Source organism: Bombina bombina, chromosome 4, assembly GCF_027579735.1.
Source record: "Bombina bombina isolate aBomBom1 chromosome 4, aBomBom1.pri, whole genome shotgun sequence".
Taxonomy (NCBI): domain Eukaryota; kingdom Metazoa; phylum Chordata; class Amphibia; order Anura; family Bombinatoridae; genus Bombina; species Bombina bombina.
This window is the reverse complement of record NC_069502.1, coordinates 502669020-502682506: the sequence shown is the minus strand read 5'-3', so window position 1 is coordinate 502682506 and position 13487 is coordinate 502669020. Positions and strand designations below refer to the sequence as shown.

General features: G+C 42.8%; 1 protein-coding gene across 4 annotated transcripts in view; it reads right to left on the bottom strand.

The window, feature by feature from the left end:
• Positions 1-13487, bottom strand: part of PHF3 (PHD finger protein 3) — a 588626-nt gene that overhangs the window by 28382 nt on the left and 546757 nt on the right. The window lies entirely within an intron of this gene.

Here is a 13487-nt window from a genome sequence, read left to right as displayed (position 1 = left end):
GATTGGCTGATGGAATCAGCCAATCAGAATCTAGTTCAATCCGATTGGCCGATCCAATCAGCCAATCAGATTGAGCTCGCATTCTATTGGCTGATCGGAACAGCCAATAGAATGCGAGCTCAATCTGATTGGCTGATTGGATCGGCCAATCGGATTGAACTAGATTCTGATTGGCTGATTCCATCAGCCAATCAGAAAATTCCTACCTTAATTCCGATTGGCTGATAGAATCCTATCAGCCAATCGGAATTCGAGGGACGCCATCTTGGATGACGTCCCTTAAAGGAACAGTCATTCGTCGTTCAGTCGTCGGTCCGGATGGATGTTCCGCGCTGGAGGTCTTCAGGATCCTGCCGCTTCGCTCCGGATGGAAGACCATAGAAGATGCCGCCTGGATGATGACTTCAATCGGATGGAAGATCCTCTTCTGCCCCGCTTGGATGAAGACTTTGACCGGATCATGGACCTCTTCAGCCCCCGCTTGGGCTTGGATCAGGACATCGGAGGAGCTCTTCAGGACGGATCGGTGAACCTGGTATGGTGAAGACAAGGTAGGAAGATCTTCAGGGGCTTAGTGTTAGGTTTATTTAAGGGGGGTTTGGGTTAGATTAGGGGTATGTGGGTGGTGGGTTGTAATGTTGGGGGGGGGGTATTGTATTTATTCTTTTACAGGCAAAAGAGCTGAAATTCTTGGGGCATGCCCCGCAAAGGGCCCTGTTCAGGGCTGGTAAGGTAAAAGAGCTTGTAACTTTTTTAATTTAGAATAGGGTAGGGAATTTTTTATTTTGGGGGGCTTTGTTATTTTATTAGGGGGCTTAGAGTAGGTGTAATTAGTTTAAAATTGTTGTAATATTTTTATTATGTTTGTAAATATTTTTTTATTTTCTGTAACTTAGTTCTTTTTTATTTTTTGTACTTTAGCTAGTTTATTTAATTGTATTTATTTGTAGGAATTGTGTTTAATTAATTTATTGATAGTGTAGTGTTAGGTTAATTGTAGGTAATTGTAGGTAGTTTATTTAATTATTTTATTGATAGGGTAGTGTTAGGTTTAATTATATCTTAGGTTAGGATTTATTTTACAGGTAAATTTGTTATTATTTTAACTAGGTAACTATTAAATAGTTCTTAACTATTTAATAGCTATTGTACCTGGTTAAAATAATTACAAAGTTGCCTGTAAAATAAATATTAATCCTAAAATAGCTATAATATAATTATAATTTATATTGTAGCTATATTAGGATTTATTTTACAGGTAAGTATTTAGCTTTAAATAGGAATCATTTATTTAATAAGAGTTAATTTATTTCGTTAGATGTAAATTATATTTAATTTAGGGGGGTGTTAGTGTTAGGGTTAGACTTAGCTTTAGGGGTTAATCCATTTATTAGAATAGCGGTGAGCTCCGATCGGAAGATTAGGGGTTAATAATTGAAGGTAGGTGTCGGCGATGTTAGGGAGGGCAGATTAGGGGTTAATACTATTTATGATAGGGTTAGTGAGGCGGATTAGGGGCTAATAACTTTATTATAGTAGCGCTCAGGTCCGCTCGGCAGATTAGGGGTTAATAAGTGTAGGCAGGTGTCGGCGACGTTGAGGGGGGCAGATTAGGGGTTAATAAATATAATATAGGGGTCGGCGATGTTAGGGCAGCAGATTAGGGGTACATAGGGATAACGTAGGTGGCGGCGGTTTACGGAGCGGCAGATTAGGGGTTAAAAAAAATATGCAGGGGTCAGCAATAGCGGGGGCGGCAGATTAGGGGTTAATAAGTGTAAGGTTAGGGGTGTTTAGACTCGGGGTACATGTTAGAGTGTTAGGTGCAGACGTAGGAAGTGTTTCCCCATAGGAAACAATGGGGCTGCGTTAGGAGCTGAACGCTGCTTTTTTGCAGGTGTTAGGTTTTTTTCCAGCTCAAACAGCCCCATTGTTTCCTATGGGAGAATCGTGCACGAGCACGTTTTTGAGGCCGGCCGCGTCCGTAAGCAACTCTGGTATCGAGAGTTGCATTTGCGGAAAAAATGCTCTACGCTCCTTTTTTGGAGCCTAACGCAGCATTTGATTAAACTCTCGATACCAGAGTTAAATTTATGGTGCGGCCAGAAAAAAGCCCGCGGAGTGTTAACAGCCCTTTTACCGCCGAACTCCAAATCTAGGCCTTAGACTTTATAACGGTGTTAAGGCATGTGGAACATAATTGAGTGGGCGGGAAAAACCACGGCCTCCTCACAATATACACAGGTATGATTTAGAACAGAAGGAGTACCTTCTAACATGTCAGAGTCCTCCATAGCTCAGGTTATACCACAGAAGGATACAAAAAAATAACGTTTTTTATGATAGAAAACTGCACCTTTATACTCCCAATGGCTGGGGCACTCACCACCTCCTAGACCCAGACAGTCAAAAAAGGAAACACTCTCCTCAGGTTGAAGTCTCAGCCGGAATGGTGGAAATGAACATAGATCACACCCGGTCACATGGAGTGCAAGACAGTACTTCACTTGTTATTACAAGTACAGCAAGTAATAGAAACTGTGCAACACTTTAAAAAACGAAAGTGAAACTTAAAAGTGAAACCTGTTTCTTCCAGCTAAAAACACACAGTCTATCAGCCCAGGAAAAAAATCACACAAAGCAGCATGTAAATAATTAATACATTGATTAACTAATCACAACTGTTCAATAAACCCCCTTCAGAGGATTGTAACCCTGGATCCTATCAAGGTATAAAGGAGCCACACTGTGACCCTGTTATAGCGTTTTATGTGTAAAAATTTGAACAATCTTACCTCCAGGATCCATGCTGTGGAACAAAACACATCCTCTCAAGTGTGGCAGTCTTATAGCAGTGATCCTGACATAGACTTGAGTGAGAGAAAGCAGGCAGTAAAACTCGTCAACACTGATTGCTTAGGAGCTGCTAGCAGTAGTCTGGATGGTTTCGCAGAAAAACCTTCCCTGCATCTCCAGACTCTAACTTTCATCAATACTCTCACTGAGAGGTTGACATGACTACTTAAAACTCCAGTCCTATCTCGAAGGGCAGATACCCCTTTTCAGGACTTTCCGAATCTTCTGACACTTCTCTGCCACCTCCTAACTTGACGAAAGGCAAAGAATGACTGGGGTAATGAGGAAGTGGGAGGGATATTTAAGCCTTTGGCTAGGGTGTCTTTGGTGGCCAGGTGTTGTATTTCCCAACAATAAGGAATGAAGCCGTTGAATCTCCCTATTTTAGGAAAGAAAGCCCTATTCAAATCAAGCATTTTATGCCTTTATAACTGATAAGTGACTGCAGACAAACACCTGACGGCAGCTGTGGGTCCAATTTGTATTTTTTTCTGTGTCATGGTTTATAGATGCTTGAAAATTAATCTCAGCTGAAAAACATATTTATGGGGAAAATCTACTGTTTCTTAAGATAAAGTGCAAATAGCAGTGCTTCTATGGCTGTGGACAAAAGTTACCCTACAGCTCTTTGTTACAGGAAAGGGTATTAGCTCAATTTTATGGACAACAAGAATTCTGCAAATTGATAACCTATTAGATAAGATATAAAAACAAAGTATGCTTACCAGATCATTTAATTTCCTTCTGTTTAAGGAGAGTCCACGGCATCATTCTTTACTGTTGGGAAATACTGAACCTGGCCACCAGGAGGAGGCAAAGACACCCCAGCTAAAGGCTTAAATACCTCTATCACTTCCCCCATACCCCAGTCATTATGCCGAGGGAACAAGGAACAGTAGGAGAAATATGAGGGTATAAATGGTGCCAGAAGAATAATATAATTTAGAGGGCCGCCCATCGGAGAACACGGGCAGGGGCCGTGGACTCTCCTTATACAGAAGGAAATTAAATTATCTGGTAAACATAATAATTCTTTCTTTTCTGTTGGGAAACTTATACCCAAGCTCTAGAGGACACTGACTGATAACGGGAGGGACAAAAAAAGAGGCGGACCCTAATCTGAAAGCTGCTTCAGCCGAAGCAAAAACATCAAACTTGTAAAATTTAGAAAAAGTATGTAAGGAGGACCAGGTAGCCGTCTTACAAATCTGATCCATAGAAGGCTCGTTCTTAAAGACCCAAGGGGAAGCCACTGCTCTAGTAGCCGTAATCCTCTGAGGAGGTTTATGTCCCGCTGTCTCATAAACAAAGCGGATAACACCTCTTAACCAAAGAGATATGGAAGTCGAAGAGACCTTCTGACCCTTATGCTTCCCAGAATAGACAACAAACAAGGAAGAAGTTTGTCTAAAATCCTTAGTAGCCTGAAGAAAGAACTTCAAGGTGTGAACCACGTCCAAATTATGAAGCAAACGTTCCTTTGCAGAAGAAGCATTGGGACACAAGGAAGGAACCACAATCTCTTGATTGATGTTGCAGTCTGACACAACGACCTTAAGTGCGTAGGGCAGCCTTATCTGAATGGAACAACAGATAAGGAGGCTCACATTGCAAGGCAGCAATCTCAGATACTCTGCGAGCAGAAGCAATAACCAGTAGAAAAAGAACTTTCCAAGACAACAATTTAATGTCAATTTTATGCATAGGCTCAAACGGAGTCCGTTGCAAAACCTTAAGAACAATATTTAGACTGCAAGGAGGAGTCTTAGATCTAAACACAGGTCTGATCCTAATCAGAGCCTTAACAAAGGACTGCACATCTGGAAGCTCCGAGAGCCTCTTGTGCAGTAAAACAGACAGGGACGAAATCTGTCCCCACATGGAACTGGCAGAAAGGCCCTTCTCCAGTCCATCCTGGAGAAACGACAGGATCCTGGCAACCTTAACATTATGCCAGGAAAATCCACACTCTTCACACCAGAAAAGTAGGTTCTCCACACCTTATGAAAGATGCGATGAGTAACCGGCTTACGAGCTTGAATGAGAGTATCAATAACTGTCTCAGAAAAACCTCTCTTGGCTAAGACTAAGCATTCAATCTCCACGCAGTCAGCCTCAGAGAATCTAGATTTTGATGAACAAAAAGACCTTGTTTCAGCAGATCCCTGCGACAAGGTAACTTCCACGGAGGAAATGATAACATCCCCACAAAATCCACTTCTCAGTTGTCCACACATCCGGAATGTGGATCGTTGACAGCGAACAGCTGTGGGCCTCTGCCCACTCCAGAATCCGATATACTTCCCTTATCGCTAGGGAGCTTCTCGTTCCACCCTGATGGTTGATGTACGCCACTGAGGTTATATTGTCTGATTGGAATCTGATAAACTGGGACGAACCCAGTAGGGGCCAAGCCTTCAGAGCATTGAAGATTCCCCTTAGTTCCAGAATGATGATCGGGAGGGAGCATTCCTAATGAGACCACAGGCCCTGTGCCTTCTTGGCACCCCAAACAGCTCGCCATCATAAAAGACTTGTGTCTGTAGTCACAATCTCCCAGGATGTTCTTAAGAAGGATGATCTGAACAGAGCCACCAAGAGAGCGATTCTCTCCAATAGTTGCCTGGAGAAATCTGTTGAGACAGATCCGAATGATCGCTGTTCCACTGCCTCGGCATGCACAGCTGCAACGGTCTGAGACAGAAGCTGGCAAAGGGAATGATGTCCATGCTGGACACCATGAGACCAATCACCTCCATACACTGAGCCACAGAAGGCCTTAAGGAGATACGGAGGGCAAGACATGCCGAAGCTAGCTTGCAACGTCTCTGGTCTGTGAGACATATCCTCATGGATAAGAAGTCTATTATAGTACCCAGGAATGCCACCCTGTTGCTTGGAATAACAGAACTCTTTTCTAGGTTTATCTTTCATCCATGAGATCGAAGAAGAGATTCTGAATGGCCCTCCGCCAGACGAAAAGATGGTGCTTGTACCAGAATATCGTCCAAGTAGGGTTCTCACAACGGCTAGAAAAGCCCCTAGAACCTTCGTAAAAATCGTTGGAGCAGTAGCTAGACCAAATGGAAGTGCAATGAACTGGAAGTGCTGGTCCAGGAACGAAAACCTTAGGAACTGGAAGTGATCCTTGTGGATTGGAACGTGAAGGTAAGCATCCTTCAAATCTATAGTGGACATGAACTGTCCTTCCTGAACTAAGGGAAGGATGGACCTTATCATCTCCATCTTGAACGAGGGGACATTTAGAAATTTGTTTAAGCACTTTAGGTCCAGAATCAGGTGGAAAGTTCCCTCCTTCTTTGGGACCACAAAAAGCTTTGAATAGTATCCCAAACCTCTTTCGGCGATAGGTACCGGGACAATGACCCCTAAGGAGGACAGATCCCACACGCACCCCAGAAAGGCTTTACTGGGGTCTGGTCTGGAGGACAGGCTTGAGAGGAGAAATCTGCCCTTGGGTGGATGAGACTTGAAACCTATCTTGTATCCCTGAGCTATGACCTCCAGGACCCATGAATTCTGCATGTCCCTGAACTAAGCGTCTGAGAAGAACGAGTCTGGCCCTGACACGATCCAGCGCCAGATCGGGGCCGCCCCTTCATGCCGATTTAGTCTTGGCAGGCTTCTTGCTCTGCTTGGAGTTATTCCAGGACTGAGCCGGCTTCCAAGTACTCTTGGTTTGCTCGGGCTTAGCGGGTTGCTGTCGTTGGGATTTATCAGAACGAAAGGAACGAAAATTAGAAACTTTTTCTTTTCTTTCTTTTTATCTTGCAATAGGAAGGCACCTTTGCCCCTTGTAACCATAGAGATAATGGAGTCCAGGCCTGGACCAAATAAAATCTTTCCCTTAAAGGGGAGGGAAAGAAGTTTGGACTTAGAAGTCATATCCGCAGACCAAGATTTTAGCCAGAGTGCCCGACGGCCTAAACCGAAGGGCCAGACACCTTAGCATTTAGGCGAATAATCTGCATGTTTGCATCACAGATAAAAGAATTAGCAATACTCAAGGCTTTAATTCTTTCCTGGATAACGTCGAGGGGACCCTCCACCTCGATAAATTTCGATAAGGTTCTCTGGACGAGCTATCCTCAAGCGCGATAGTAGTACGTTTGGCAAGCGTGGAGACAGTGCCATCCACCTTAGGGACTGAACCCTACAACTCCAATTGAGAGTCTGGGACCGGGATTCATTTTTTAAAGGAAGACAAAGGGGAAAAGGAAGATCCAATTCTGTCCTATTCATTCTTAATAATGTTCGCCATCTTTACAGGCACAGAAAAAGATAAAAGGCACTACCCTGTCCTCGTAAATTCTAATTTAGGAATCAAAGGTTCATTAGGCAGCTTGGCCTCTGCAACCTCTAATGTAGACATTACTTCCTTTAGGAGAGAATGTAAGTGTTCAACCTTAAACCTAAAGGCTGGTTCCTACGCAGCAGGAGGCTTAGAGGCAGCAGACTTCGTCCCAGAAAGTTCACCCTCTGAAGCCTCAGAGTGCGACTCATCCTTGGATAACTGAGACAGAGCAGAGAAAACCAATAAAATTACCTAATAACCTGGGGGCAGGAGAGCTATGTTTAACCTTTCCCTTGCATTTAGCAGTGCGAGGTAAAGCACTGAGGGCCCCAGACACAGCCGTTTTTAACTGCACGGTAAAATCTGATGGTCAAAGGCCCCCTCCAGATGGAGGATTAAGTGTGCTACGGGAAGCTGTGTGTGTAGGAGATGAATGTTGGGTATGCACCTCACGAGACGGCGAGTCCTCAGAGGTGGACGGCTCTGTGGTACTAAAAGGGTTAACCTTCTTTGACCAAATAACGTCAAGGCATGTGGAACACAGTTTAGAGGGCGGGCATACCAAGACCTCCTCACAGTATAAACAGGTATATAATGTTGTTGAAAACCTATTTATCTGACAAAGTTATGTACCTTCTCCTGCTCATGAAAGTCGCAGATTCAGGTCCCAGTGATCATCCGAGTCATACGACCGAGATGGGAGTCGGAGCTTGCGCATTAGTGACAGCATCTAGTTAGGCACAGCTTATGCAAACAAGTGCTGGCTGTTAGCTGTCAATCAACACCCAATACGGCCCCTCAGAGCTCATTAATTAAAGATCCGCTTGGCAGTGGTTGCTATAGTAACATTTAAAGCGTACCGTACAGCTGCTCTTACAGCATCCTGCACAGCTGATTTTCAAGAGTATTGTGTAACAATATCCAAATTGTGAAGAAGTCTTCTGAAGAACTCTTAGGAATAGGACACAAAGGCGGCACATCAATTTCATAGACTAATATTGTAATATTGTCTGGAGACACAACCTTAGGCTAAAAATAAAATTTGGTTCTTAAAACTGCCTTGTCTGATGGAAAATAAGATAAGGAGAATCACAAGATTGAGAAACTCTGCAAGCAGAAGAAATAGCCAAAGGGAACAAAACCTTCCAAGAAAGAAGCTTAATATCCACTTTATGCATGGGCTCAAACGGAGGAGACTGCAAACCAACACTAAATTAATTCTAACCTTCTCTGTTCTGTTAGAGAAAGAATCATGGAGACTGAATCTATTTGAAATCCTAAAAAGTTACCTTTGTGGAATCAAAGAACTTTTTGGTAAATTGATCCTCAAACCATGATGTTGAAGAAACAACAAGTGCCGGTTGGTGTGAGATTCTGCTAAAGGAAAAGACGGGGCTTAAACCAAGATGTCGCCCATGTAAGGAATACTACAATACCCTGCTTTCTGATTAGAGACAAAAGGGCACTCAGAACTTTTGCGAATATTCTTGGAAGTGTAGCCAGACCAAACGGTAGAGCAACAAACTGAAAATGCTTGTCCAGAAAGGCAAACCTCAGGAGTTGGTAGTGTTCTCTGTGAATTGGAACATGAAGGTAAGCATCCTGAAGAATCTATTGTGGACATAAATTGACCTTGTTGAACAAAAGGCAGAATAGTCCGAATGGCTTCCATTTTGAAAGATGGAACCCTTACAAATCTGTTCAGTTTTTAGATCCAAAACTGATCTGAATGTACCCTCCCTTCTTTGGAACAATGAAGAGGTTTGTATAAAATCCCATCCCCGTCCTTGCAAAGGTACAATCGCTCCCATTGCTTCTAGATTTGAGACATACTGGAAAAAAGCTTGAGCCGTTAAAGGATTCCTTGGGACATTGGACAAAAAAAACTCACTCTGGGAGGTCTAGTCGATACCCCTAAGAAATTGTGTTCAGAACCCAGGGATCTGGAACATACTGAAACCAAGCCTCCTAAAAAAGGTCCAACCTGCCCTCACTAGGACCTCTGGATTGGGGATTGCACCTTCATGCAGTCTTGATAGTAGGGACATATTTCTTAGCCTGTTGGTCTCCAAACTGGGCCAGAGGTACTTTGCTTTTAAACAGAGGAGTCAACCTTTTGTTCCTTATTCGGACGAAAGGAATGAAAACAATTAGAAGCTTTTAGATTTAGAAATCTTTTTTTTTTTTAATGTAACCCTTTAATAACAACAATGGTCTTTCTATGAGGTGACTTTTTCAATAGTGCAGTCTCTGCTATTTAAGCAAGCCTGCAGGAGGGAGGGCTTAATAGTGCAAGACCTGCGCTATTATAACCAGAAAATCCCTTAACCCCTTAATGACCAAGGACGTACGCCACACGTCCTCAAAAAAAAACAGAATTTATGTTTACCTGATAAATTACTTTCTCCAACGGTGTGTCCGGTCCACGGCGTCATCCTTACTTGTGGGATATTCTCTTCCCCAACAGGAAATGGCAAAGAGCCCAGCAAAGCTGGTCACATGATCCTCCTAGGCTCCGCCTACCCCAGTCATTCGACCGACGTTAAGGAGGAATATTTGCATAGGAGAAACCATATGATACCGTGGTGACTGTAGTTAAAGAAAATAAATTATCAGACCTGATTAAAAAACCAGGGCGGGCCGTGGACCGGACACACCGTTGGAGAAAGTAATTTATCAGGTAAAACATAATTTATGTAAGAACTTACCTGATAAATTCATTTCTTTCATATTAACAAGAGTCCATGAGCTAGTGACGTATGGGATATACATTCCTACCAGGAGGGGCAAAGTTTCCCAAACCTTAAAATGCCTATAAATACACCCCTCACCACACCCACAAATCAGTTTAACGAATAGCCAAGAAGTGGGGTGATAAGAAAAAAGTGCGAAGCATATAAAATAAGGAATTGGAATAATTGTGCTTTATACAAAAAAATCATAACCACCACAAAAAAGGGTGGGCCTCATGGACTCTTGTTAATATGAAAGAAATGAATTTATCAGGTAAGTTCTTACATAAATTATGTTTTCTTTCATGTAATTAACAAGAGTCCATGAGCTAGTGACGTATGGGATAATGACTACCCAAGATGTGGATCTTTCCACACAAGAGTCACTAGAGAGGGAGGGATAAAGTAAAGACAGCCAATTCCTGCTGAAAATAATCCACACCCAAATAAAAGTTTAACAAAAAACATAAGCAGAAGATTCAAACTGAAAACCGCTGCCTGAAGAACTTTTCTACCAAAAACTGCTTCAGAAGAAGAAAATACATCAAAATGGTAGAATTTAGTAAAAGTATGCAAAGAGGACCAAGTTGCTGCTTTGCAGATCTGATCAACCGAAGCTTCATTCCTAAACGCCCAGGAAGTAGAAACTGACCTAGTAGAATGAGCTGTAATCCTCTGAGGCGGAGTTTTACCCGACTCAACATAGGCAAGATGAATTAAAGATTTCAACCAAGATGCCAAAGAAATGGCAGAAGCTTTCTGGCCTTTCCTAGAACCGGAAAAGATAACAAATAGACTAGAAGTCTTACGGAAAGATTTCGTAGCTTCAAAAAACAACATATAAAGCAAAATAGATCAAATTCCTTATAAGACAGTTTCAGGAATGGGAAAAAATGCCAAACATCAAGCTTCTAGCAACCAGAAGCAAATGAAAAATGATTCTGAAATAATGTGGAGACAAAAGCGACGCCCATATTTTTTGGCGCCAAATAAGACGCCCACATTATTTGGCGCCTAAATGCTTTTGGCGCCAAAAATGACGCCACATCCGGAACGCCGACATTTTTGGCGCAAAATAACGTCAAAAAAATGACGCAACTTCCGGCGACACGTATGACGCCGGAAACGGAAATGAATTTTTGCGCCAAAAAAAAATCCGCGCCAAGAATGACGCAATAAAATGAAGCATTTTCAGCCCCCCGCGAGCCTAACAGCCCACAGGGAAAAAGTCAAATTTTTGAGGTAAGAAAAATATGATAATTAAAGCATAATCCCAAATATGAAACTGACTGTCTGGAAATAAGGAAAGTTGAACATTCTGAGTCAAGGCAAATAAATGTTTGAATACATATATTTAGAACTTTATAAATAAAGTGCCCAACCATAGCTTAGAGTGTCACAGAAAATAAGACTTACTTACCCCAGGACACTCATCTACATGTTTGTAGAAAGCCAAACCAGTACTGAAACGAGAATCGGTAGAGGAAATGGTAAATATAAGAGTATATCGTCGATCTGAAAAGGGAGGTAAGAGATGAATCTCTACGACCGATAACAGAGAACCTTATGAAATAGACCCCGTAGAAGGAGATCACTGCATTCAATAGGCAATACTCTCCTCACATCCCTCTGACATTCACTGCACGCTGAGAGGAAAACCGGGCTCCACACTTGCTGCGGAGCGCATATCAACGTAGAATCTAGCACAAACTTACTTCACCACCTCCCTTGGAGGCAAAGTTTGTAAAAACTGATTTGTGGGTGTGGTGAGGGGTGTATTTATAGGCATTTTAAGGTTTGGGAAACTTTGCCCCTCCTGGTAGGAATGTATATCCCATACGTCACTAGCTCATGGACTCTTGTTAATTACATGAAAGAAACATAAATTCTGTTTTCTCCAACATAGGTGTGTCCGGTCCACGGCGTCATCCTTACTTGTGGGAACCAATACCAAAGCTTTAGGACACGGATGAAGGGAGGGAGCAAATCAGGTCACCTAAATGGAAGGCACCACGGCTTGCAAAACCTTTCTCCCAAAAAATAGCCTCAGAAGAAGCAAAAGTATCAAACTTGTAAAATTTGGTAAAAGTGTGCAGTGAAGACCAAGTCGCTGCCCTACATATCTGATCAACAGAAGCCTCGTTCTTGAAGGCCCATGTGGAAGCCACAGCCCTAGTGAAATGAGCTGTGATTCTTTCAGGAGGCTGCCATCCGGCAGTCTCGTAAGCCAATCTGATGATGCTTTTAATCCAAAAAGAGAGAGAGGTAGAAGTTGCTTTTTTTGACCTCTCCTGTTACCAGAATAAACAACAAACAAGGAAGATGTTTGTCTAAAATCCTTTGTAGCATCTAAATAGAATCTTAGAGCGCGAACAACATCCAAATTGTGCAACAAACGTTCCTTCTTCGAAACTGGTTTCGGACACAAAGAAGGCACGACTATCTCCTGGTTAATGTTTTTGTTAGAAACAACTTTTGGAAGAAAACCAGGTTTAGTACGTAAAACCACCATATCTGCATGGAACACCAGATAAGGAGGAGAACACTGCAGAGCAGATAATTCTGAAACTCTTCTAGCGGAAGAAATTGCAGCTAAAAAACAAAACTTTCCAAGATAATAACTTAATATCAACGGAATGTAAGGGTTCAAACGGAACCCCCTGAAGAACTGAAAGAACTAAGTTGAGACTCCAAGGAGGAGTCAAAGGTTTGTAAACAGGCTTGATTCTAACCAGAGCCTGAACAAAGGCTTGAACATCTGGCACAGCTGCCAGCTCTTTGTGAAGTAACACAGACAAGGCAGAAATCTGTCCCTTCAAGGAACTTTGCAGATAATCCTTTCTCCAATCCTTCTTGAAGAAAGGATAGAATCCTAGGAATCTTTACCTTGTCCCAAGGAAATCCTTTAGATTCACACCAACAGATATATTTTTTCCATATTTTGTGGTAAATTTTTCTAGTTACAGGCTTTCTGGCCTGAACAAGAGTATCAATAACAGAATCTGAGAACCCTCGCTTTGATAAGATCAAGCGTTCAATCTCCAAGCAGTCAGCTGGAGTAGGACCAGATTCGGATGTTCGAACGGACCTTGAACAAGAAGGTCTCGTCTCAAAGGTAGCTTCCATGGTGGAGCCGATGACATATTCACCAGATCTGCCTACCAAGTCCTGCGTGGCCACGCAGGAGCTATCACGATCACCTACGCCCTCTCCTGATTGATCCTGGCTACCAGCCTGGGGATGAGAGGAAACGGCGGGAATACATAAGCTAGGTTGAAGGTCCAAGGTGCTACTAGTGCATCTACTAGAGTCGCCTTGGGATCCCTGGATCTGGACCCGTAGCAAGGAACCTTGAAGTTCTGACGAGAGGCCATCAGATCCATGTCTGGAATGCCCCACAGTTGAGTGATTTGGGCAAAGAGTTCCGGAAGGAGTTCCCACACCCCCGGATGCAATGTCTGACGACTCAGAAAATCCGCTTCCCAAGTTTCCACTCCTGGGATGTGGATTGCAGACAGGTGGCAGGAGCGAGTCTCCGCCCATTGAATGATTTTGGTCACTTCTTCCATCGCCAGGGAACTCCT